The 24,857-nt window shown below is 43.1% G+C and overlaps 1 protein-coding gene across 2 annotated transcripts in view; it reads right to left on the minus strand.

Annotated features, from left to right (window-relative positions):
• DUSP10 (dual specificity phosphatase 10) overlaps positions 1-24,857 on the minus strand; it is a 91,158-nt gene that overhangs the window by 26,436 nt on the left and 39,865 nt on the right. The gene's annotated exons all lie outside the window — the stretch shown is intronic.

Here is a 24,857-nt window from a genome sequence, read left to right on the forward strand (position 1 = left end):
ATCTGGCCATGGTGCTATGGGGAGTGACTATTGACCGACGCCTGGACTGAGGAGCTGGTATTGCAGATCGCCACTGGTGCCTGCAGCACATCCCACCATCCCCTGTTCAGCCTTCCATGCACCTGAGTCCCTGAATCCATGGGCCCGGTTCCCACATCTTCTCGCCCGCATGTTGAATCAACGACTGACTGCCTGCTCAACTGCTTTTCTCAACCTGAGACGCTCTCAACCACGCAGCCGCGGCCCGTGGAGGGAGGTCCGTGGGGTAGAAAGGCGGGGCAGGGTGGGGCGGGGCAGGGTGGGGGGCGCTAAACACCGGAATATGGATAATGTGAGGTAAGTAAACAATTTAATAAATAAAATGAATTTCGTTGCATGCCCTGTATCGCATTTTGAGATGTAGGGCGCGCTACGAAATTCGTTTTATTTATTAAATTGTTTACTTACCTCACATTATCCATATTCCGGTGTTTAGCACCCCCCACCCTGCCCCTCCCCCGGCCCGCCATGGAACTCCCTCCACGGGCCGCGGCGGCAACCACGTATGACCCCAGCCATCACCGGTGACTCCTACGCCTGCAGGTCCGGACATGGAGGTGCTCCCTAAGGATATTTCGTCCATTGGGTCTACTGTTACGGTGCAAGATACAAAAATGTCCTACCTCTCTACAGAGGTAAGATCGATCAAGCATACCATGGCAATGATTCGTACATGACTGGACGAGGTTGGAAACCACATGGATGCCATTAAAGCTAAGTACAACCTTCTCCAGGACTGGGGTCTTGATATTGACGTTCTCCACCGGACAGTGACTGACCTGGAGGACAGGGCGCAAAGGGATAATTTCAAGATCTACAGAGTCCTGTAGGGTGCAGAACAATCGGACATGATCACCTACTCCATGCTCCCAGGGCTCCACCACTTGTGCCTCCCAGACTCTTGAATTCAAATGGGCGCACCGGCAACAATTTGTCTGTGTCTCTGACACTAATACCCCTCGCCCAATCATCGCCTGTGAGTTGTGCCACTAACACAACTGAGCAATTCTCCAGGCAGCCAGGCTGGCATCGGAATCTCTCCTCATTGGCAGTAACATCATTTCGTTTGCTGCTGATTACTCTGTGGCAACTAATGTCCAGTTCAGGAGGTTCATAGTGCTCCGTCCCTGGCCGAAATACAAAGATCTCAAATATGGTCTACTCGACCTGGCAAGAATGAAGGTGATTTTTTAGGGGTGGACCCTAGAATTCGTGGACCTTGGTGAACTGGAGGCCTTCCTAGACAAGCTGGAGGACTCTTGAATGGACATGACCTCACTGAAACATCTGACTGGATCAGATAAAGAAAACACAGAGGGTTGATTATATGCTTTTTCATTATCTGCTATGCTGCCCATGGCTCTTCTTGCATGTACAAGTTTTGAAGTTGTGTGATGTTTGAATCTGATACCCTGGCCATAAGGGACACCCTGAAACACTCGCCCAGGATTGAAAGTGAGAGTACAGAGCACTGATTGTACCCTTCCTACCAAATTGATGTGATGCCCATTGGTCAATGTTACCTCGGAATTGAATGTTTTTGCATTTCATACAGTTTGAACCGGGTGCCCTGCTCAAAAGAGTAGATATACTCAAAACCTATCCACTCCCCTTCCACTGATTTGTCCCACACAATGGAATAAGCCACATCCAATGGGGCGTCTCATTTGATTCTCCTGTCCCCCCTTTCCTATCCTGTGTCTCGGTTCTGAGACTGCAGGAAATAACTTTTCAGTTCTAAACCTGCTCCCGAACCTCTTTCTTTCTTTATCCCACGGAATGCCTCCTCACCCACCCAGATTGCAGCTTGTGCAATCCACCTTCTACTGTCGATTATTTGTGTCCCCCCACATGGTTTTCTCCTTCCTCTGTTGTCACCAGCTTTGGGGGCTTTCCCTTACCCTCTTCTCTGGCAGGTGGGACAGGCTATGGCTTGACCAAGCATGGGACAGGTACAAGCTTGAGCTCTGTCGCTGGTTCCACCTTCAGAATTCCTGTTCCTGCACCTTCCCCTCCCTAGCCCACCCCTATATCCGTGTCTTATAGGCTCCAGCGGTGCATGTCATTGGGGGTCAATTCCTTCCTATTTTCTCCTGTTCCACCCTTCCCTACCTCCAGGAATGTCTACATTGCTGAACTTAATATTCCTCAACATCAATGGTATGACACATAATGTTAAGCGCAAGAAAGTTTTACACTACTTACACATCAAACGGACATTGCTTCATTACAAAAACCACACCTCTCCCATGCGGAACTGGCAAAACAAGGATGAGACTTGGTGGGTAAAGTCATCAGGAGTAGTAGGGCTGTTAATGATGCGGGGGGGACCTGTGCTGCACCGGGCAGCTCCAAAAAGTGTGCAGTGGCAATAATGCTGAGGCGAACGCTGGCATGCCAGGTCTTCCAGAAGTGATGGGCATGGAAGGTGGATGGGTTTTTCTAAAATGCTCTATCATGGTGGGTTGAGTATATGCCCTGTGACTGACCAGACTCACTTCCTGGCTTGTCTCTCACATCTCCTGCAGCAGTTTGGAATGATACCTGTCCTTCTGCGGAGTGACTGGAATGTGGTGCCTCACCCTACTCTGGACAGGACAGGGTGAACAGACATCCAAATAGGTGTGACAGGGCACTGTTTCATGATCTCCTTGCCGATCACACTCCCTGTGGCATTTGACGCTTTCTCAATCCATAGGAGAAGGATTATACCGTCCTCTCTTGCCTCCATGGGACTTAGTCCCAGATTGATTATTTTCTACCCCAGAGGAGCCCACTCCCACACATGACAAGCTGTGACATTGCGGAGGAAGTATATCAACAAGGGCTACACCTCTGACACCATAAATCACAATACATTTTCTGCCACAAAAATCCCTTTTATTGACTCTGTGCTTGTATTCTTGTTTTTGTCTTTTTCTTCAAAAACTTGTTATCTTTTAAGTATCCCTTCACCTTATACATAACAAAATGTCCTCAATGTTTCACAATAGACATAACATTTATAAAAAAAACACATATATACATTACATTACTCACTGGACATATTTTTACTTATTGAACATCAATAGACATAAGTATATTCAGGTATTCCTATATATCATATAGTGTTTAATTTAATTGATACACTGGAATACATTTAACACTCATATATAAAAAAATACCAGCAGTGTGTGGTTTCCTAGATCTCGTTGTGTCCTACTTTTATCTAGGGTGCTGGAACCGAGTCCCACTGGGTTCTCTGCATTATCTATTTATAGGGTCCTCTTAGGGACAGAGACTACTTCGCAGCTTTGTGGTGTGAGTCAGACTACTCCTGAATCTACTGACGAAATGAAGCTGCGTCTTTTTATATCTTGGTTAGCTCTGATCCGCTAAGTAAGCCGACGTGTTTCGACCTTGTGGACGTGGGACCAACACACTTTCTTTATACATAGGTCTTCATCAGGGCTGGATTGAGTTGAGGTAGGACATCTTTAGTCATCTTCTGTTGTGGGGCAAGATTGCTGTAGCTTTTCTACCAGTTCTCTGGTGGTATCAGGGAGAATAATCTTTATTGATCTTTCCAGGCATTCCTTTGCTCGCTGGACATTAAAGAGGCTTGTTGTCCGAATTGTCCTCTTTGTCTGCAAACCCCGAGTTACCAGTTCTTACGTCTATCTTGCATTATCAGGACGCGATGTAGATGAAGGCATCGCCGGCAACTGCTCGGTCTGCATTGACCTAGACTTTGGGTGTCACTCATCTACCCCTGTTTCGATGGAGAATGTAAGGCTTTTGCCTACAAAACACCAGACGATAAAGCACAGCTCCACAGCCGTCACTATACTTATTTTCTAGATAACAAGAACTCTGTGGGCTCCAACACAGTTATATGGGCGGTGTATAAGGCTAGGCTAAGGGGGAAAATAATACTGGACTCAGCATTAGTGAAGCACAAGACCTACTCTGAGTTTTAAGCCCTAGAGACCCCTACTCATGCCCTGTGGACTGTACTAGATTGAGATTAAATTAATTCTTCATGACGGCAGCGGAAAAGGCACTGGTCACATTTCAAAGGCATCAGTTTGAGCATGAAAAAAAGGCCCGGAGGCTACTGGCTGCTCAGCTACAGCAGTGAGAATCCCAGCCCGCCATCCCAGTGATCTGGGACCCCACTGGTCTCCTCTTGGTGCAACACATGGATATTGTGGACCACTTTGGGGCTTATTATGTGGCTCTTTACTTGCCGGAATTAGGCACCAGTAACAACCGGATTAAGCACTTTCTTGCCTCCTTATAACTCCCAGTCCTGACCCTTGAAGGTCAGGTGGTCCTTGAGGGAACATTCGCAGAGGATGAGATGGTGGGTGTCCTCTCAGGGATCCCATCCTGCAAGTCGCCTTGGGAAGATGGGTTCCCTGGCAAACTATATAAAATCGGGAGCAAAATCCTTGTACCTCCCCTTACTAAAGCCATCAAATCACCCCATCTTAACACAATCATAATATACAGGACAGCCATGCTCTTTATAAGCCGTAGATTTAGAGAGAAAGGGCCAAGGACATTGATTGCCATCTACCTTACTCATTAACCTAGTGCAATATCTTGGGTGGCAAAAAGGCGACAACAAAGAATGCGTAAGAGATAGCTAAATTGACAAGGCCCATCAATACATAAAGCAGCAGTAATTCTCCAACGTGGTTGTAGCTACTGCTTCAGTATGGATATCTGAGCCATGTCAAATGAATTCTCAGTGACAGGAACTCACTGCCCGTGGCAGTTCTGCCTGTAAATGTTGCTGGGCAGGCATGGACTTTCCTTGTAAGTAAGGCTCTGGCACTTACAATCTCACCTTGATGTTCCAACGTGCTATGGCTGTACTTCCACGGAGAAGGAAATTGCAAACTACATACAGGTAAGCATTTCACTGGTTCAAATGATAGTGTAGTGCATGGGGGCAATGACGTATTTGTGAGACTTGGCGGCAAAAAGGGCTGTTGCTGAGGTCTCCACCCGCTCTTTTATCAATGTTTACAGGACCCCTGACAGTTACCCTTTCTCACCTTTTTGCCATCAGAGATATTTCTGTTTGACACTGTTGTGGAACAATGAAGCAGAAAATGCAGGCAAGTAGGTGAACAAGGTGCTCAGCTTACTTTCCCGGGAGGTAGAGTGGTGGTGTGGTGGCGCTTTTGCTAATCCCTCTCCGTCTTGGTGTCACTTCATGGTAGAATACAAACAATGTATACTTACGCAAACTCTATTTTTATGTAATGAGATCCCAGAACTGCTTCCCTTCTGATCCACATTGTAGAATTTGCTGCTAGAATATCATACAAACTGAGAAGGAATATGTATTCCCTTTCTAGAATACACCACAACGTAAGTTCGCCAGTGGTATGTATGTTAGTTTGCGTGGAAGCACAGTGAAAGTATCACAAAGTCTATTTTCAGTTAAAACATGAGCTTGTTGCAACAGTGCAATTGTACTGATTCCATCTCAGAGGGTCTACGGAAGAGTGGTGACTGTCCTCCTGAGCTGTGAATAAGCTCATACACCAGCTTATTAAGAGAACTTGCAAGGTAACCAGTTATCCACAACAATATCGGTGGCTCTTGTTCAGTTGCCTAGCCTAAGCACCAAGCTCACCTTCAGAGAGCTATGGGTAGGCTGAGTGGTGAAACAACAATGCAAAAAGCAATGCATTAAATAAATAAAGAAGTGAAAGCATCAAACAAACAAATGAATTGAGAAAAGATGAAGAAACCTGCCTTTAAGTTTAATGCGGTATTGGATAAATAGACATGTTCCCATAATGAACAATGGAAAAAAAAACATTAAATGAAAAATGTTAAAATGTACAAATCCTGAAAAATTTACAAAATTCCCCTGTGGAACTTCAATGAGACACAGGGACTGATTGGTGCTAACCCACAAATGTACATGGTTTGTTTTGGAGTTGGTTGGTCCAGGACTTTACCTTCAGATTTACAACATGTTGAGGAGGAGAAATTAATCCCGCAGGACAAAGCTGAAGATTGTTTTCAATGAGGCTTCCACAAGGTCAGAAAAACTGAGCAGAATTCCTTGCTAAATAAAAAAGAAATCTAGAGATTACCTCTCTATGCTTTCCAGTGGCTTATTGTTAGCAAAATATTCACTACTGGTTGTTGAAGGCATGTGTTGGTCAGTTGTCCTTTTGGCTGTATGTCGAATGTTGCATTTGTTCAGGTCAAAGCCTTAAACATTGCTCCACAACTGTGGTCTGTTGCTTAGTAGATCACACTGGATATCATTTGTGGAAACAATATTTCTACAAATGGGGAAAAGTTCTTACCATCTGTCTCCGGGAGGTACCACAGGATGGGAAGTTCTGCCAAAATGGTGACTTTCAGCTGAGGGACAAACAGATGTGGTACTCTAGGACTGATAACTGTACTAACATACAAATCCCTTGCATGTCCTCAGCAATGCTTCCAGTAAAGTTAATTCACTCACACAGTCCCAGTGGTGTGATCCCACGATTTTGACTTGTCTACACATTCGTTCAGTCCTCTAGCTAGGCAGGAAATGGCAATTCTTCCCAGCAGCCTGCAGGCTCTTCTGGGCTCATTACTTTTCAGATTTCAGGCACTCACAGGTCCAGCAGGCAGGCTCCACATCAGAGCAAGTTAGTTGGTAGTGGATGATTGGGCACACATGTTGTTGTATAGAGTTATTAGTAAGATACCTGTCAGGTTTGAGTGTCGTGTTAAATTTACGCCTTATGGGTCAGGGGTGAAATCATAATGTCAAAGGACATTGCCCGTAAAGCATGAGGATTCAGCATACGACACTGCAACACCAGAAAGTGTGTCTGGTGTGGGTTATGGGTCTGTGAGTTAGGGGTACAGTGTCATCTGTAGCTGTAGTTGAATACAGCTCGGATTGACTTAACGTTCGTGATTCTTGCTGATCATTAAAAGGCTGAAATGAACTAGGGTTATAAGGTGTTCTATGTTTGATTTGATGGAATTTCTGTCAATCTTGGTTTGGCTGACTTGAATACACAACCGAGAATGAAAGGGCAGTTTTCTATTAGAGCCAACGAGATAAGGACAGCAAGAGAGTGCTAACACTTGTTAGTATCAGGGGAGTTTAAGAACAGCTATGCTTTGATGTGTTGAAGTTCAGCTTGTTTCCTCCACCATGGCAAGTGGTTCATCACTACTCCTGCACTTTCTCTTTTGTTCCCTGGTTCTCCCAGTTTGAGAGAGCAGTACATACCTTTCTCCTTTTCCTTTGCGCTCTCCCTGGTGAGTAGTATTTCACTCTGGCATGCTGTGCTACTAGGACATGTCCTCAGAAAAGAGCCATTATCCATCAGAGACGAGGATAACATGCATAATGTTTGCTGGTGTCTGTGGCAGTGCTAATTGTCGGTCAGTTAAATAACAATTATGGGGCATCTAATCCCTAAGGTGAGAATGGGTTCACTTATTACATCAACTTATTCTCCACAACAATGGGCAATCACATTTTAGTTACTTTTCAGGGCAACCTTTTAGGTGCACCTAATCTAACCTATACCAGCACATTCTACAACTTCATAAACCATTCTGAGAATGGAGGAAAGAACTTTGACCCCTGTGCTATTTCAGTGCTACCACCAAATCACCCCACAAGGAGCTCACAGGGAGAAAGATTGAGATCACTCTCATTTCAGAGCAACAGATGTATCTTGGATAGTATCACATGCGTAGCATACAGCTGTCGAACATCGACTACGAACTTCATATCAGGACATGATGTCAATTCATGGTACGTGTGGCATCAAGTATGCCTGGTGTTTTAGGTGTCACCCAAACAGTAGCTCTATAAGGAGAAACATTTCAAGTAAAAGAAACAAGGAAAACATCTATGAAGAATATTTTATCTGACTCGCAAGAACCCAGTCCTCTTGGGCGTGGCCAAGAAAATGCAACTTTACAGTTATTTCTGTAAATTCTAACTATGGAGGTTACAACAGGGAATAGATGCATAGGTTGCAACAGCACATATATCAGTTCACACTGACATGGAGTCTGACCACTAAATATTCTAGTATCCAACTCCATCTTTGATTTTACACTGTTGCTCTCACAGTCTCTGCCTTGCCCTTGGTACCTGTCATGAATTCTAACACCACTGCCGCCAGAAGATGACTCACAAATGTACCAACCTTTATGACAGCAATGTCCTTGAGTTACTCCAGAGCCTCCCCTCCAAAGGCTCCCTCTCATGACCTCTTTTTTAAAGCCACACTTTCAGCCTCATTCAAAGACACCATCATTTTAGTGGAAGCGACACTCCCTCGTGTTCTTGTTTTGGACAGAAGCGGGCAAATGTCGCAAGCGTCTCCTGCACCCGTTCTCTGACAGGATACATCACGCTCCTGCACTTGCTGTGACTCAGGGACTCACCCTAGGGGTGTGATGGGAAACAGCTGTGGCTAGAGAGCAAAACCTGATGACGCCCCTGATCAATAACCTCTTGTAAATCCAATGACTGGTTCAAATCTCTGCTTCAATACACATGGGAATAGTTCACCCTCATAAGAAAATCATCTGGCACACATGCAGTAAAAGACCAAGAAGCAATAATAAAATAGGCATAGAATTGGAGATGGAAAGTGAAAGCAGTGAATGAAATTGAGCTGGTCTTTCAGGGCGTCTTCCAAGCAGACACTGGCAACGTCAACAAGTGTTTACATGGGTGGGGTGCGCTGACCTGCTGATGTGAGTCAGAGCAGCCTCACCCAAGAGAAAAAAATGACAAACCACGACTAGAATTACAAGCCAGGCAGACTCTCTGTCACACAGGTGACGAACCCTGAGGGCGAACGGGGGTGACAACTCCACTTTCTATCCACTGAATGACACATTGCATGTACTTCATTGAAACCGAGCTATTGGTGGCAATGATGGGGAAGAATACACGATGTTACAACGCAAACAATTACAAAGCATGCTTTTCCAATGCAGATTTTAAATCGCAACTACAATTACATCGCATGATTTTACAACGCATGCCATTACAATGCATTTTTTAAAACTACCATTATAACGCATTCCATTACAACGCATACCATTACAACGCATAATACTTTTAGTGCAACAGTAGCGTAAGTGTTGGATAGTGTATGGGTAAAAAATTCTGTTCCCACTCCAGTGAGTGCAACAGTAGGGTAAGTGTTGGATAGTGTAGGGGTAACAATTACTATTCCACTCCAGGGAGTGCAACAGTAAGGATAGTGTAGGGGTAAAAATCACTATTCTCATCTACCAGAACACCCATCCCTACCCTAAAATGAAAAAAAATCTATTACTTACCTTATAATGCGTTGTAATGGCATGCGTTGTAATGGTATGCGTTGTAATGGCATGTGTTGTAGTGACATGCTTTACATGTTGTAATAGCATGCGCTGTACTGGCATGCGATGTAAAGCAGTTGCATTGTAACAGCTGTGTTTTAAAAGCAGTGCGATGTAATGTCTGTGTTGTAATGGATGTTTCCCATGGGGAATGGTGATTTATGGCTTCATCCAACTTGGCATTTCTTTTGGAGGAGAACAGAAAGAGACCCTTAATCATTAATATTGTCCATGGTTTTTAGGTGAGGTGTAGAGGACAATGTTCTGGGCAGTGTTCTAAGGGGTTCTGTAGAACAATAGCAACTCCTTATATGGAGAGGAGGCGATCACATTAACGGTGTGACATTGATGTCAAAGAGCAATAACAAAATAAAATAATAATAGTGATTAGAACAAATGTAGTACTTGCAGCAGCTACTCAATGCACAAACAAATGGGTGACCGCTGGTTGCTAGAGGATGGTATGAGATTACTCTAAAATATTCTAGATAATAAAAGTTGATGTAGTGCCTACATGTGAGGCGCTTCACGTACCTTTGCAGTATATTAGTGTCGAAATACAAAATGCACTCACACTGGGGAACACCAAGAAGAATCCCAAATGGACAGCAGTGCGATTTCCTTAGTACCAACAGAGGCCTGTAGGCACCCAGTAAACCCTGTACCAATGCCTGCACACTTTGGAAGCTCATTCTGGCTACAAACTCCTGCTTACTCAGGCGAGTGTTTTTAAAACCAGTATTTATCAGATTTAATATTCACTCTGCTCAGGACGCACGTTCTCTGGTCTTGCCCCCCCCCGAATGAAATGGTTTGTTTTAAGATATACCAATTCTTTAGAACATTTTTGCCTATTTATTAGAATTTGGTTTAACAGTAGTACTCTGGTTCCGATTTAATACCAATTGGTTGGCTATTTAATTGTTTCATGTATTCATAGCATCATTTGCACATTTCTTAGTATGTATATAAGAATTTTTATCGGTCGGTCATGTGATTGTTTCTACGTATTATAGCATTATTTGCACATTTTTCACTATGTTTGATATAATGCTATAGTAATGGATAAGGAAGGAATTTTGTACTGTATGCAATGTATGTCTTTTTAAATTGTTGATGTGTTTTTGTGGACCTCCGTAGGAGTTCCAAAACAAAATGAATAAATAAATTGGAAATTGGAAAATCCTGCTTACTCCTTGAGTGGGACTCCCAGTATACTCTGAAGCTCTTCAGTGGTGCGGTTGAGCTCCTGTTTCTACTCTCTGCCTAATTTCGCAGTTTCTGTATTTTCAACACCAAATGTGTCAAGCAAGGAGTGTGAGTACAGCATGCCCAGTCCATAAGCACAGGCCATCCTGAGCTTTTCATTACTGCCCCAGAAGTGCCTCGGGGTTACCAGTTGCATTTGTGAGCAGCTCATCCAGTCCTGGTTGTTCCAGGTTAAACCTGTTTATCACGTTTTCACTTCAGGGCTACAAACACCAACATATAAATAAGAAACTGGTCTGGATGAGTTAGACAGCAAAACTTGCCACCTCTGAAACAGTATTTGGTAAAAACACATAGCAGAGTCCAAAAAAACCTGAATATATGGACACCTTTGTCAGCCCAGAGGGTTCATGTATAGACTGAAAAAACAAACTCTAATGTACATGCCTGGGAGATGAACAGTAATATATATCTATAAACTGAAACTGGGAAACACAATCCCGAGTCAAAATACACCAACACTCAGTACATTTTGTAACCAAGTCCCAGTGTCCCCAACAAAATGGCAACCTGCTTCTCAAGTTGTCTAAGATAGAGCTTGGTGAAAATAAATCCAATTTAATGGCCATAGAGTAAAGTAAAGTAAAGTAAAGTCCACAATCACCCGTAAGGGTCTCTAGGCGCTGGGGGGCCGTCGGGAAGATTAAGCGAGCTATTGCCCAGAGTCACATGGTGCTGGGCTGACCTGCCGCCGGAGCCGGGGATCGAACCGTGGTCCCCAGATTCAAGCGTCAGTCGCCCTGGCCGCGGCGCCACACCTCTTCCACAGGATTATCAAATTTGTACTAACAGTACAAGATTACATACATTGTACTAGTACTGTGCAATTTTGTATAAACTTTTTAACCAACTGATCAGTGCAAAACGCAATTGTTAAACTAGCCGATTGTTGCAACATTTATTTTTGCTCTTTCTGGTGCTAAATTACAACTGTGCATTCTGACCTCTGTGTTGAAGTTGAGAATGGCATTGTGTGTCAAGCATGTGCTTTGGTTGACGGAACTTTGTTGTAAAGTGCTGGAGAAGTCTTTATTTTATGAAAGCCATAAATTTAAAAAAGATTCAAAAACCAACATTTTAGCGAGTGTCACATGTAACATTAGCATGCATTAAAGCACTTCATAAGTGTGGTGACAGAAACTCGGGAGTCATGGCGAACACAAAGAAACGTTCTGCATGTTAGACTAAACACGAGTTGGCAGCACTTCCAAACTTTGCATAAATTGCTTCAAGGCACAGCTCAACAAAATCCCACCCTGTGCAGAGCCCCAAATCTGGTTTTGATGGAGATTGAAAATATGCTTCGTGGTTTTATAATGACAATAATAAAACCTACATCTGTGAGTCGTTTCAATTGGTCAAGGCCGGTTGAAATGTTAAACTGTAACTTGGCACTTAGACCATTACACATATTTCTAAAGGGCAATTCTCTTGGCTCAGCTGTGCTGGGGCCAAGCAGCATCCCAAAATCATACCATTCATCTGATCAAGGACCGAGAGGCACACATCCAGAGCACAGTTAAATTAAAATAATTCTGAATTTTTAAAGCGCCTGGTTACACCTGCCGGTGTGTCCCCGCGCACACCTGCCGGTGTGTTATGCCACTCACTACCACTCCAACCTACTCATGGTCCTCCCTGGACCACCTCGGGGGCAGGAAAATACGTAAAACCAGTGGCGTAGCAACGACGCCAAGGGCCCTAATGCAAGTGAGGAATATAAACCGCCATCCCCTGGTTTGATAGAATAAAAAAAACACTAATTGGAGTGAGGTGGACCCCTCATACCATTGAGCCCCAGTGTCACTGCACCAGCTACACTCTTGATAGTTACGCCTCTGCTTAATACCCACCTCTTGAACGCCCCCCCCCCACCCCCAAGCTCGAGCTACAACAATCCCTGTAAAACAGACAGTGATGTCTGACTTGGGGTGAATGGATGCTCAGTGCACCCTAAAAACTGGTGAATAGTCCTTCTCGCTTCAACCCTTGCCAATCTCCACTGGCCAGCTCCAGCGGCAGGCCATGACGGCCAATGCCAAAACCCGCCAGCCAACAACATACACCATCATTGTTCTGCTGACTGTTTCATAAGGTTAAAGGCTCACTTTACACAGTTTTCACACTGACTGAACTTCAGCTTTGCGTTTTGTTGCAGTTCCGGAAACCTCAATGGAAGGCGCGGGGCGGGGCCAGCGGTGCTCTGCTTGTATACCTTCCTTCACGCTGACATCAACCCCGGGCTCTCCACCTGTCTGGTTACTATAGCAACCACACAAAGGCACACAATGACATCAGTTGGCTTGACATCCGTTCTTTGAGTGCAAACAATGCAAGAAGAGCTACTTTGTTTGAGGTCTGTGGTGCAAGTGTGTTCCAGGCCGCTGGTGATGTCATGCAAACAGGTGCCTGGGCCGACATTTGCCTAACTGACAGACTGACAACGATAGGCCTCATGGTTGGACTAAACACGAGGAGAGCCGTTTGCAAAAGCACAGGCGTTTATTAGGGAGGTATTTATGTTTCTGTTGTTGATTTGCTTCAAATGTTAGTTTCATAAAAGAGTTTGATTGGCTATCAGACCACCGAAAATGCATTTTTAAAAGTGTGTAATGTTATCAAAGTTATATCTTTTGGTCACTGTCTTTCACATTGCTTCTATCAAAACTATTGTTTATCAAGTATAGTTATTTGTCATGAGGGGTCCCCTCTAGCCAGTCCCTGAAATGCCCCCTGTAGCCATAGGGGAGTCTCTGAAGCCAAAGAGGTGTAGGTCAATTTAATTCTGAACCCTTACTATTTACCACCTAGTTGCCCGTGCTTTTGATGCCTAAACGGTGCATCAATTCACATAACCACATCGAAACAAAATGGCATCCAAGCCGCATAAAGAGTAAAGATGCCTTGAAACACCACCACCTGAAGTCGATCAACGGACACACCAGCAGAACAAAAACCAACTGCAATGTTCTTCAGCATGGGCATCCACCAGTGCTTCATTTGAGGTGGTGGTTTCCGTTGCTCAGCACCGGCACTTTTCATGAGCACCAGTTAAGGACATATTAATTTACGGGGATATTGAGCGATTTACCCAGAATAACAGGATGTTGACCCATGCCGAAACTTAAACCTGGTTCCACAGCTCAGGCCATTACACCACATCCTCTCCTTGCTTTGGGGTTAGCAGTTGGTTCTGTTGTAGGCGGTGCTAACAGGCGAAATGGGCTGGTATAAACTGCCTACTAACGAGATCCCGGCACTTATTTTTTTACAAATCACCCACTGGCATCCACATACATGATGCTCCATAAAGGGCCATCACCAACATCCAATAGTCCATTAATACAAATTGTTTGCTCTAACCTTGCTAGCCTCCATCCAGTATGAGTATGACACCTCCGTCAGAATGAATCGCCTTTTACCAGTAGGAAACACAGCTCAATCCATACAGTATCAACAGATTACTTTGACTACGGTCAATGAGAATCCCAGAACCATAAAGGTACCTGGATTATGAAAGTCGTTTGGGACCACAGAAGTAACAGGAATCCGCTATACAAATACAGTTAACATAGCATATAATTAGTTTCTTCTCTCACGAGGTATCTAAAAAAGACAGTGTGTAAAATTATAGAAAACATTCACTAAGTTTTTGTGTGGCTGCAAGTGTCCTCAAATGGTGCCATTGTGTATGTGATGCTGTCAACTACTGTCAGTTATTTAGGCAATATCGTCTTCAATTCTGGCACTCGAAGCAAGCAAAGTGCCATTCGCTGAAAGCCCACAAGCCTCACCGTACAAGTGATACTTCGCAGCTATACACTTGTACCACCAACCAGCATGCACATTTTATCTGGCACTGCCAACCAAGTGCAAACACTCTCTGTAGTTTTGCACTGGTAATTATTCAGTATGGTAGACTTATGTTTTTTCAATGCACAACAAATACTGAGTGGGATTTAGGTAAGCCTCTTATTCATGACTGGATGGCTTTGTTGTCCATCTCAGTTTGCTGTTGATTTGATGGCTTTCTCACTCTTAGGTGGGTACACATATGTTTCCTAGCTCTTGCCTCCTTTTCCTTTTTTCCATTTTTATGTCTCTTCTTCCCTATGCATTGTCTTTATTCCCCCAATCCTCCTGACCACATTCCCCATCCTACTCCAAGTGTCACTTAAAAAAATATTTTAAATGTATTTGTATATTTTAGGAGGGCCCGGTATCTGCAAAATGCTGGCAAGCTCACTTTGTGTGGCTTCTTTTTTATTATACCCTGTCAAACCCCCTCCTGCAGGCCACTCTGCCCTCCATTAGGCGTTTGCTTTCTTTTATACACTTTGCATGAGGTTCTCTTTGTCTTCTTTATTTCATTTTCAGTTTCAACATGGCCCTCTGGCTCGTTGCAACAATATACTGAAAATACCTTCCATGAGTCACAACGCATGTGCACGTGTCATGAACCACAAGTGAATGCATCACAATACATGCGTGTGCCTCAGCGACAATCTTGGGATGGGATTTCTTTTATAGAAATCCATTTCCAGATTGCGAGCCATGTGTGCGTACCAATGCATGCAACTGGCAACAAACAACATCAGAGCCAATATTTGAGACTTTAAGAGTTAAGACCTATTGGCTTTGCTAATGATTTTTCTTTTTTCAAAGGTAACAACAATCTAAAAACAAAACCTAGACCTGATAGGCCAATTCTTGGAGCAAAAAAATCAGAAACGAGAAGTAGCAGAATGCCAGCATACCTTTGGAATAAAAATATACACGCACTGCTAACTTGAGTAATGACACCAAAGCCAGTCCCTACGTCCTCTGCTGCACATAGCTACAACACCTGGAATTTTTCTGAGACTTAATGCAATGGAAGAAAGGGGGACATCAACTTGGTGCACAAATTAAATTGCTGATTCTTCAAGAACAATGCCTTCATGATGTGATACTAAAATCCTTACCTGTCAATCGGTCTCAGTTCTCAAAGATGATTGTCAGTCTGTTCTTGTGCTTCAAGCCGAAGCACTAGGTATGCTGGGATGTGTAGTTTATACATATGAGCCTACAAGTCTTGTCATGTTCTGTGCTGAGAAGCAAACGTGCTGCGAACAACATCAACTATATTCTGGCTGTTAAAGTTGCTCCCAAGCGCTCTCTGTAAAGCTTTGTTGAAACCGGCCGCTAATTATCTGATGTGGTGGATTGGCATAATTTATTAAATTTCTTGTAAGAAGTGAAACACTAAATTCATGAAATTACATGGAATACACGGATGTAATTTAAATTTCGCCCAGGCCTAATATTCAGCAACATTACCACACAGTCTGCTTTGCGTTTGGAGTAGCAACCTGTAGGAGGGCAGGGACGTCTCGCATTTCCACTTCCAACAGAGCCCAAAACAAATGCCTCACTTAAAAGGCCACCAACACTTCTTTTATTTGAGCTTCAATCTGGCTGGCAACTAGGTGTGATCTAATATTGTGACGCTAAAAACATTGAAGAAGGCACTCAATTTGGTCCTTCAAAAATGCTTAAGAGTTAAACTAAGATTCGGAGGCAGGTATTTGAGATTTCCAACTGCTGTATCTAAGAGAGATGCATGTACTGGAGAATGGTCCGATATATCAGTTTATATAAGTGATTACACATATAACCATTTATTTATAACTTCCTAACAAACCTTTATGACTACCAAAGAACCCTTTAACGAAGCTCAGAATTGCCAAAATATTGAAACAAAAATAGTAAGGCTCCTAACTTTTCCTTGCAGTGTGTGTCCAAGTCCTTGATGGCAGCTCATAACTCACTGAGATGTATTATAAGAATTTTGTAGCATCTCTGCAGCAAATGTTACCAACTAAGCAATTTATATAAAATACAAATTTGTGACCCATGTGTTAAACGTTGTGCTTTACAGTAGGAATATTAACTCTCAGTGCTATTTTATGAAGAGTCAAACCTAGCGCTAGACCGTACAGAGGTCTCTCCAGCCCGTGCAATAACTACTAGAGTTATCTTGCTGGTATTATCCCATGAAAACCCTAATTCTGCTGCCAGTTTGTGGCCAATTAAGTAAGCCAGAATAGATTACTATCACATTTGTCCTTGTTTCCAATTTCATTGGGGCAAGTTGACTGTCAGACTCTGCTCCCTGGGAATCCCCCACTTTTGACTCCATCCACTCTCTGCTGCGAGAACTTGACCCCAAATGAATGGGTTCCCAAATTTATTGTTACATTTTCAGCCTGCCCTCTCAACACAGGGGCAGGTGGGATCTCTGGGCAGGGGAACATATGTCCTTAAACATGTGTGCTCCACTTAGTTAATTCCAATTACTTTTCCAAATACTATAATATTGCCACTGCTGTTCTTTTAAAATAAAGGCAGGGCTGTTAGGAAGGGTTACGGTGTTCAGTAACATTCAGCCAGGGAGTGTGTGAGCAAAGAGCAGTGGTGCGTTCGAGGAGGCGGGACAACGAAAGCAGGATTCCGTCAAGGTGAAGACGTGAGGCTACGCGCACTGTGTAAACAGAGCCTGCTAGGACAAAAAGCGTTACCTCATGTATTTACACTACAAACAAGAAAGTTCTGGCAGTAACAAAGGCACAAAGACAGTGAAAAAACACCACATCCGGCATGCAGTTCTGCATAGGCAACGCAGTCAGGGTCGTTCAGCTTCATCGACAAAGGTAATGCTGTTTCCCCGGATCCATTGATATGCACTTACACAATTTCTCATTAAAAGATTTCCATGTCTAATGAGATAACTTTGCTCCCATCTAAGGGTGTACCGCAGGACAGCAACAATACCACAATTACACTAACAAAAACTATATAAAAGAGTCAAAATCAATGAGTAAAAGTATCTCAAATTCATAGGAGAACAAAGTCAACCATAAGGCCAGGTCGGTGGGTGACATATAGTGAACACAAAAACAAAAAAAACATACAGATTACTCGATGGAGGAAAAATGGTTAAGGCAAAATGACAAATGTTCTTGTGCCTCTGAAATACCTCTATTGTGGCCTGATAGGGATGTTCACCAGCCGCAATGTGAGGCATATGGGTGCCCTCAACGAGATCTGCTGGAGTAATTTCCCTTCCTACAAAGTTGGTCAAGCATTAGCAATACCAATATGTCTGGATGGAACGGAATGTCGTATGGCAATGAGAAGCATTACCAGTAAATAACATAGGAATGGATAAGCATCAGGTGCGGCCGGTACAGGTAAGAGCGGTGAGGCGGGGCAAGAGATAAGTCGGCATACAATGGGATAGGGAAAATAAAATAAATAAAACCCCTTACCTTGCGCTTGCCACATCGCCAAGCACAAGGTACGTGTTTTTCTTTCTTTATTTATTTTATTTTCCCTATCTCCTCATATGGTGACTCACCCCCCTACCCTGCCCCACCACTCTTACCTGAGCCGGCCACACCTGATATGCATTTGTGTGGAAGCAAAGAACTGTAGAGTAATATATATGTAGACTAAGAGGTCAGGCAACAGTTACACTGTCAAGCCTGCCCTAAGCATACATGAAGGTAAATGACTGCCCTCCTCCCTTCCCTTCTGTGCTGCTGCCACAGGAAGAACATCATAACGTATCTAGTTCCTAAGGCACTTTAATAGCATTTAAACGTGATGTGTGTGCCCCTGAAATTTCAAGCTCAGGCAGCTGAACAAATAAACAAAATGATCACAGCTGTGTGGAATGCAAGCACATTTTTGTGTGGAAGCACAAAACTGTTGCCCAACCAAAACATGTACTCCTGGCTCACAATATGTGAGCAGTGCCAAAGCCCCTCTCAAGAGATGCTCACATAATTGTCTGGCGACAGCTGCACTGTCAAGCCAGACGATAAAACAAGAGAGTTTGTGGAACTAAAAAAAAATAGCATTATGACTGTTTTTGTGTAGGCGGACTTTTGTGTTCCAAATTGAAAGCCTCACATTTTGAAAGGTTGTGACAGAACCTCTACACTCATCACAATTTCCTGCCCTAACATGGTATACATAAAATGATCTGCTAATGTGAACATTTAATTCAAGACAAGGAATGGCACAGCCCTGTGCCTATTTATGGTGGCAATCATTAGCAGTGAGAGCACAGGGCATGGAGCATCAGCTGCATCACAATGATGTTGTTCCGAGCCAGAGAGAGAGCTCCAGGGATCAAAGAAGAGCAACAGCAATCCACACACTCATCCAGTCCTGGCATGGTGGTCTTTTTTCTGCAAACGGGTGCATACCTGTGTACTGTGGGCGATTCACAAAACATTATATCATCACAAGGGGAGGTCAGGGCAGAGGACAATGCCTTACATGTAGAATCCTTTTGTGATGCCCCGTCTTTGTTGATTGTGTCCTTCAACACAAGCAGTGGAATGCCACCAACCCAAGACATCTTTGCAAGGGCTTATAATATTATGCATTAAGAGGAGAATATAGCTTCTCCCTCATTCTTCCAATCTAAGCAGCTGAAAGTTAACATATGGTCGCCATTGTCTTTTTGCTATTCTCTTACATTTTTCAAGTGGATGAAGCGCATGGTTCTTTGTTACTTTAAGTGGAGTCCTCAATTCAATGCTTCCGTGCGAAGAAACACAGTAACATGGCGCCCAAGACTTTGCAGCATGTGATGCAAGAGCAACCCAGGTCCATGGGACTGATAGACATGATTGGCATCCGAAAAGCTGGGTGTTCATTGGTTAGACGAGCAACACATCACAAAAAATGTGTAAAGTAATCAGGTTCTGTTGTGAAGCACTCCAAAGTCCTTGGGCGAGGTGCTGGGAAAAACCCCAAAATAAATAACAGCATATTCTGACTATCAAACACGTCCATGACAGTGTGACCATCTTTCATATAATCTGAATTATACTGCCCTCTTAAGACAGGTGTAGGATTGTAGAATCCAACAACAACATAACGGTGAGGTAGGACCAAGGGGAATATTTATAGACCGAGCTCTGTGTATAACCCCAATACTGACATAGCAACAACAAAAATACCAGAGGGTCTCAAGAGGAAAAGGTATGTGTGAAACAACTTTCAACAAAAACAAAACAAAACTGCAGTGAGCCTAAGACAGAAAGGTTTCTATGACAGCCAAATGGATGGTCAAAGATTCCCATCAGTCACCACTCGGAACCACCCTTCATCATTTGGGTTTCTTCCAGTGCCATCTACCCAAGCAAGTCAATCTCAAACAGGAAAAAATCAAGATATCAATTGACTTCTTCAGTTGAGAAAACCGATAGTATGGTGTGCCACTCCTTCGATTGGATGAGTGGAAAGTGTAGGGCAACTGATGCAGTGCAGTGATAAAGGTGAATAAATAATAATACAAAAAAAACAAAAAGTGTGTTAAAATTTGGATGAGGGAGTACAGAACAAACTTTATTCAGGTGATACTCACTCCACCAAAGTTAAAAGAGTTTTCATAAGGACAGTTTGGAAATATATACTGCCTATAGATGGAACCAGGTCTACATGTTTCAGCAAATAGGGGACAGTTGTGTCCTTGCTTTCTTCAGGACCTTACAATTTAGCTAACTGCTACTGCAAAATAATAATATGTGTAAAAATTAGTGACGAGAAAATATTACAAAGACAAGTGCAAATGTCACCTGGGGCATCTAGGTGACAGGGCCTTGTCTCCTTCTTTACAAGTTGTGTCGTTCACTAGAAGGATCAAAGCAGAATGGATTTTGGTTGTCAAGAATTAGAATCCACACACAGGTAAGTATATCACATTCAAAATGGCCATCGCCCGGTCTTAAAATTGTAGACCTTGGGCTAAAGTATAACTCAGTATGTTGACCATCAAACGGTCATTTCGTTATACGTTAAGACCTCATTTTCAAGGTGTAACAATTATGTTCCAAATGCAGAAATAGCGTAAATCTTACCATAACTTGCAAGACATAAAAGCCTCACCCCACCTGGCAACGGCTCAGGGAAAGTGTGAAGCACCGCTCTGGAGGGATAAAGAACGACAACGTCAGAAATTCGTCCCTACAACTAAAACACACACCTAAGTAGCGTTCAACCCAACAGTGAGGGAGAAAAGAGAAGGAGAAAAGGTAGGGAAAAGAAAAGCATATTCCAATTAAAGAGAGATACAGTATACTACCTCTCTCAAATGCTACCCCACTCGTGATCGAAAAAGAGTGCCAAACGGACACTTAAATATTACGAAAAGGTGGGATTTAGTGTAGTCATTCGTAAAGTAAAGCAGAGTATGAGGCCATCAGATGCTCACCTATCCGTCGGTACTTCGGCGCCGGCGTCTAAGCCGACTGGGGAGGTACCGACGAGGCGCCGGGCACCAGAATATAAGGAACATGCCGATTGGATAGACTGGTCACGTGATGACGGTACACCACATCTGATACGTTGTCCCGATACAGGAAGTGTGACTAAACCTGTCGGGTGATTGGTTGAACGGTCTCCATGTTACCAAGTTTGTGTACAAATACAATACGGCAATGTAACATGAAAAAGGGACCTGGGATTGTTTACATCAGCATCATAGAATATAATCTATTGATCGATAGTGAAAAGATGCTCAGGCTGTCAATAATGTTGTAAAGACTGTGTCTCTCGCGGAACTGAAAAACGAGAACGGGCACAGAATTTCAGATAGAGTGAATTCGAGCAACGGACTACCATCGGTAAAACAGCTGAAGAAATCCAGTGTTGGTATATGCCTCACTGTGTGCTTACTACGCTAATAATACCGAACTCATGGAACTATAGAATTCAATATAAGAGTCCATATAGCAGTTTAATCAGGCAATGATAGCAGTGCGCCAGATTATTATGTTGAGTTTCAAGCCTGACTGAGTACGAAGATAGACATCCAGTACTTAAAACAAACACAAGGCATAGGATGGGAGAACTAGATCCCGGATATGACGCATGGATTAAGTTACACGCGTGGATTGAATATCACTCGGAACTGTGTGCTCAAAGGGGTTGGTACTGTTAAAGAGTTCAAACCAGGCGGGTTTAGAAGGAGGACCACGGAATTTCATCATTCAATCCGCTCCGATGGCTGTCCAACTTCAGCACCCATTTTTGTTCTTTGAGCAAGAGAAATTTCGCCACATCCGTGGTGTGTGAAGGAATGTACGGTTGTTCCAACACAGTCCATTGGAATGAGGTAGATGGATGGTTTACCTCTAAAAAATGTGTCGTCAGTTTTGTGGCCTGTCTCTTACAATGGATTGTGCTCCTGTGTTCAGATATACGAATGCGGATCTTACGTGTCGTCATTCCCACATACTTCAGCCCACATGGACATGTGATTAAGTACACTAGTCGTTCGCTATTGCAATTGGTGAATTTGTTTTGTCTCCAAGGTCTAGATGTTCCTATGTCAATCTCCGTCGTTTTCTTAGTTTGAGAGCAGGCCTGACATGAGCCACATGGATGGTGTCCAATAACAGGAGGTAGATCCCATAACGCGCCCAGGGCCCTGGGCATCGTTTCTCGAGGTCTGGTGTGGACCATTCTGTCTCTCAGATTGGGACCTCTCTTAAAAGAGAACAAAGGAGTCTGAATGTTCATATGGCCAGAGTTCAGAATTGGCCAGTGTTTTCTCACCACCTTCTGGATTCGGTTCGATAGAGTACCAAAGGTCTGTACGAACGTAAGTCTATCGAGGGCGGGTTTTGGTTCAGAGAGCTCCAGAAGGGCCGATCGATTGTTATTCATGGCCCGTTTCATGGATCGTTGCACCAGTCTCGGTGGATAGTTGCGTGCGACCAGTTGTTTGGACAGTGTTGTGGCGTGTTCTTTATATGCTGTGATGGTAGAACAGTTCCGTTGAACCCGCAAAAATTGCCCAAATGGAACATTCTCCCTTAAGGACCGGGGATGGTGACTGTTAAATAATAAGAGGGAGTTCCTAGATGTTGGTTTCCTATATAGTTCAGATTGTAGGCCATCAGGATTGTAGAATCCTACACCTAATAAGTGGGCCTACGCTGTCATTGTCAGGACTAAGGTACACTCCCAGAAAAAGGTTTTGTAAAAAAAGCCATTGATGTATCTACTGGCTCTTACTGAAATGTTTTCTTATAGTGCTATTTACTCTGATCTGAAATTATTTGCAACATGCTGGCTTGGGTATGCAAACTTTTACAATTCTGCTTTGCGAGATCATTTCAAGCTGTAGGATCTCTTTGGTGGAATAATCTATCCTTATTATTAAAGAAGATGGGATCTGTGCCTTTTCCAGAAGAGATTGAAAGTTCTTAAAATTCTAACTTTTAAAAAACGCCAATGCTGTTGCCACAGTGCCTTAATATCCATTAGCCCATGAAGCATAGTCAATCTCGACAAATGTATGTTTCCTTCACTGTATCCATGTAAATATCTGAATAATATAAGTTTACAGATGATATCAGCAGGCCTGTCCACCATATCCATTCCTTTTTAAGTATTTTCTGTAGCTAGACTGCAAGACTCCTCACAAAACAGGTAAACTTCAAGGTCACAGTGACAAGGAAGACTGGCCCCAAGGCAGAGTAAATACACTCAACTACAGAATGAAAACATGGTATATAATGGGACTTTATTAGGAATGCAGGGGCTTTGGAAGCCATCAGTTACATAATGTAGTAGGAATTTTTAAAATGCCAGGAGCACCATTGGGCTTGTCTTTTCAGAACAGTTGGGTTCTAGCTGGTAAGAAATACATGACAGTTAGTCCCTACTTATACACCGCTACAGCATATATTACTGCTGTCTCTGGGTAATGCGCAAGCCAGCTTTGCAATTATGTGCGTAGGCGAATATAACGTAAGGGCCTGCCTAAACTGAGCAGAACATGTGCCTCGAGGAACCACATCTGGTCTCTCTAATTACATGTCTTATTTCTTTATTAAAAGCAACTGATTGTGGTAAGGAATAGCAGAGCAAAAACAATTCACTTCAGCATTCCAATGACCTCAGTGCTTTTGTGGTGCACTTTGATGGATGAGAAAGCAAATGAGAAGCAAGCAGAGCCAGCAAATACATTAAAACCATGCACACTGCAGTGTGGAGGCTGTTCTCTCCTCCAATACACTAAATGTCCCTCCAAGGTTTGGTCGTTTCTAGGAACTTGAACATATTTAGCTTTTTTTTAAACTGCTGCATTGATTTGCTGGTTGAGATCTATTTATCAGGGCCACAGGAATTATGTTAATGTACACCAAATTATGACTTTACTGCATTTGCCACATACTCCAACACCTGGTGCATATTTTAACAAAATACTTAATTTGCTTGTAGCTCAAATGGATCAAAAGTTACTAAAAACTTGGTGACATGTCCCTGCACCGTGGATAGCCTTTTGCAAAGGTTATTTAGTTATCTTTTGTGGCATTTACTTTATTCGGTTGTTAAACTGGAATTAACTCAGGTGAATAATTTGCCCACAGAGTTACCATGAGTGAAAATGACAAAAATAATAAATTACTACTATCAAAAAATCTGTCACATAACTTGGTCCTTCCCTGCCCCATAATTCCTTTGGCACTGCTTCGGGTGGTTCTCACAGCTCCTTGCACTTGCTAGACCGACGTACATTCCCAAATAGCATTAGTTATAAGTGGGAAAAAACACCTTTCAAACTCAGAAAGCTTTGTCTCTCACTCATAAATGGGCTTACTCACAAAGATGAACAGGGATGGGGCAGTGGGGCTGTAAAAAAAAGTTATTATAGCACCTGCATAAATACGAGTATATTTTGGAGTGTGTGTAAAATCCACACACGTTTTCCAGGAGTATGCCTGAAACCTTAGAATATTGCAATATTCAGATAGAAAACATTAAAATAGAAAAGATTAAATCCGATGTGACCTATAGTACTGAGAGCTCTGGTTTACCCAGGAGGGTTAACATAGTCCTGCTCCCTTTTTCCGAACTCCAGTAGTTCAAGAAACACAACTGTTCTAAGGAATATCTCCTCCTCAGCTAATGCCTGTGAGTTTCATGAAAAGAAAGCTCGGATCAATGAAAGTTATTCCCTGATATAACCACACCCATTGCCTGAAGTATGCTCATTTCCATGCAGCCTTCCATATCCTGCAGAACACTTCTATAGCGTGTCTTCACAAGTTCAAAATTGCCCCAATTTGCAAATTCGGGCAACTTTTTAAGCTATTTAATTCACT

The sequence above is a fragment of the Lissotriton helveticus genome, chromosome 6, assembly GCF_964261635.1.
Source record: "Lissotriton helveticus chromosome 6, aLisHel1.1, whole genome shotgun sequence".
In the NCBI taxonomy this organism is placed as follows: Eukaryota; Metazoa; Chordata; class Amphibia; order Caudata; family Salamandridae; genus Lissotriton; species Lissotriton helveticus.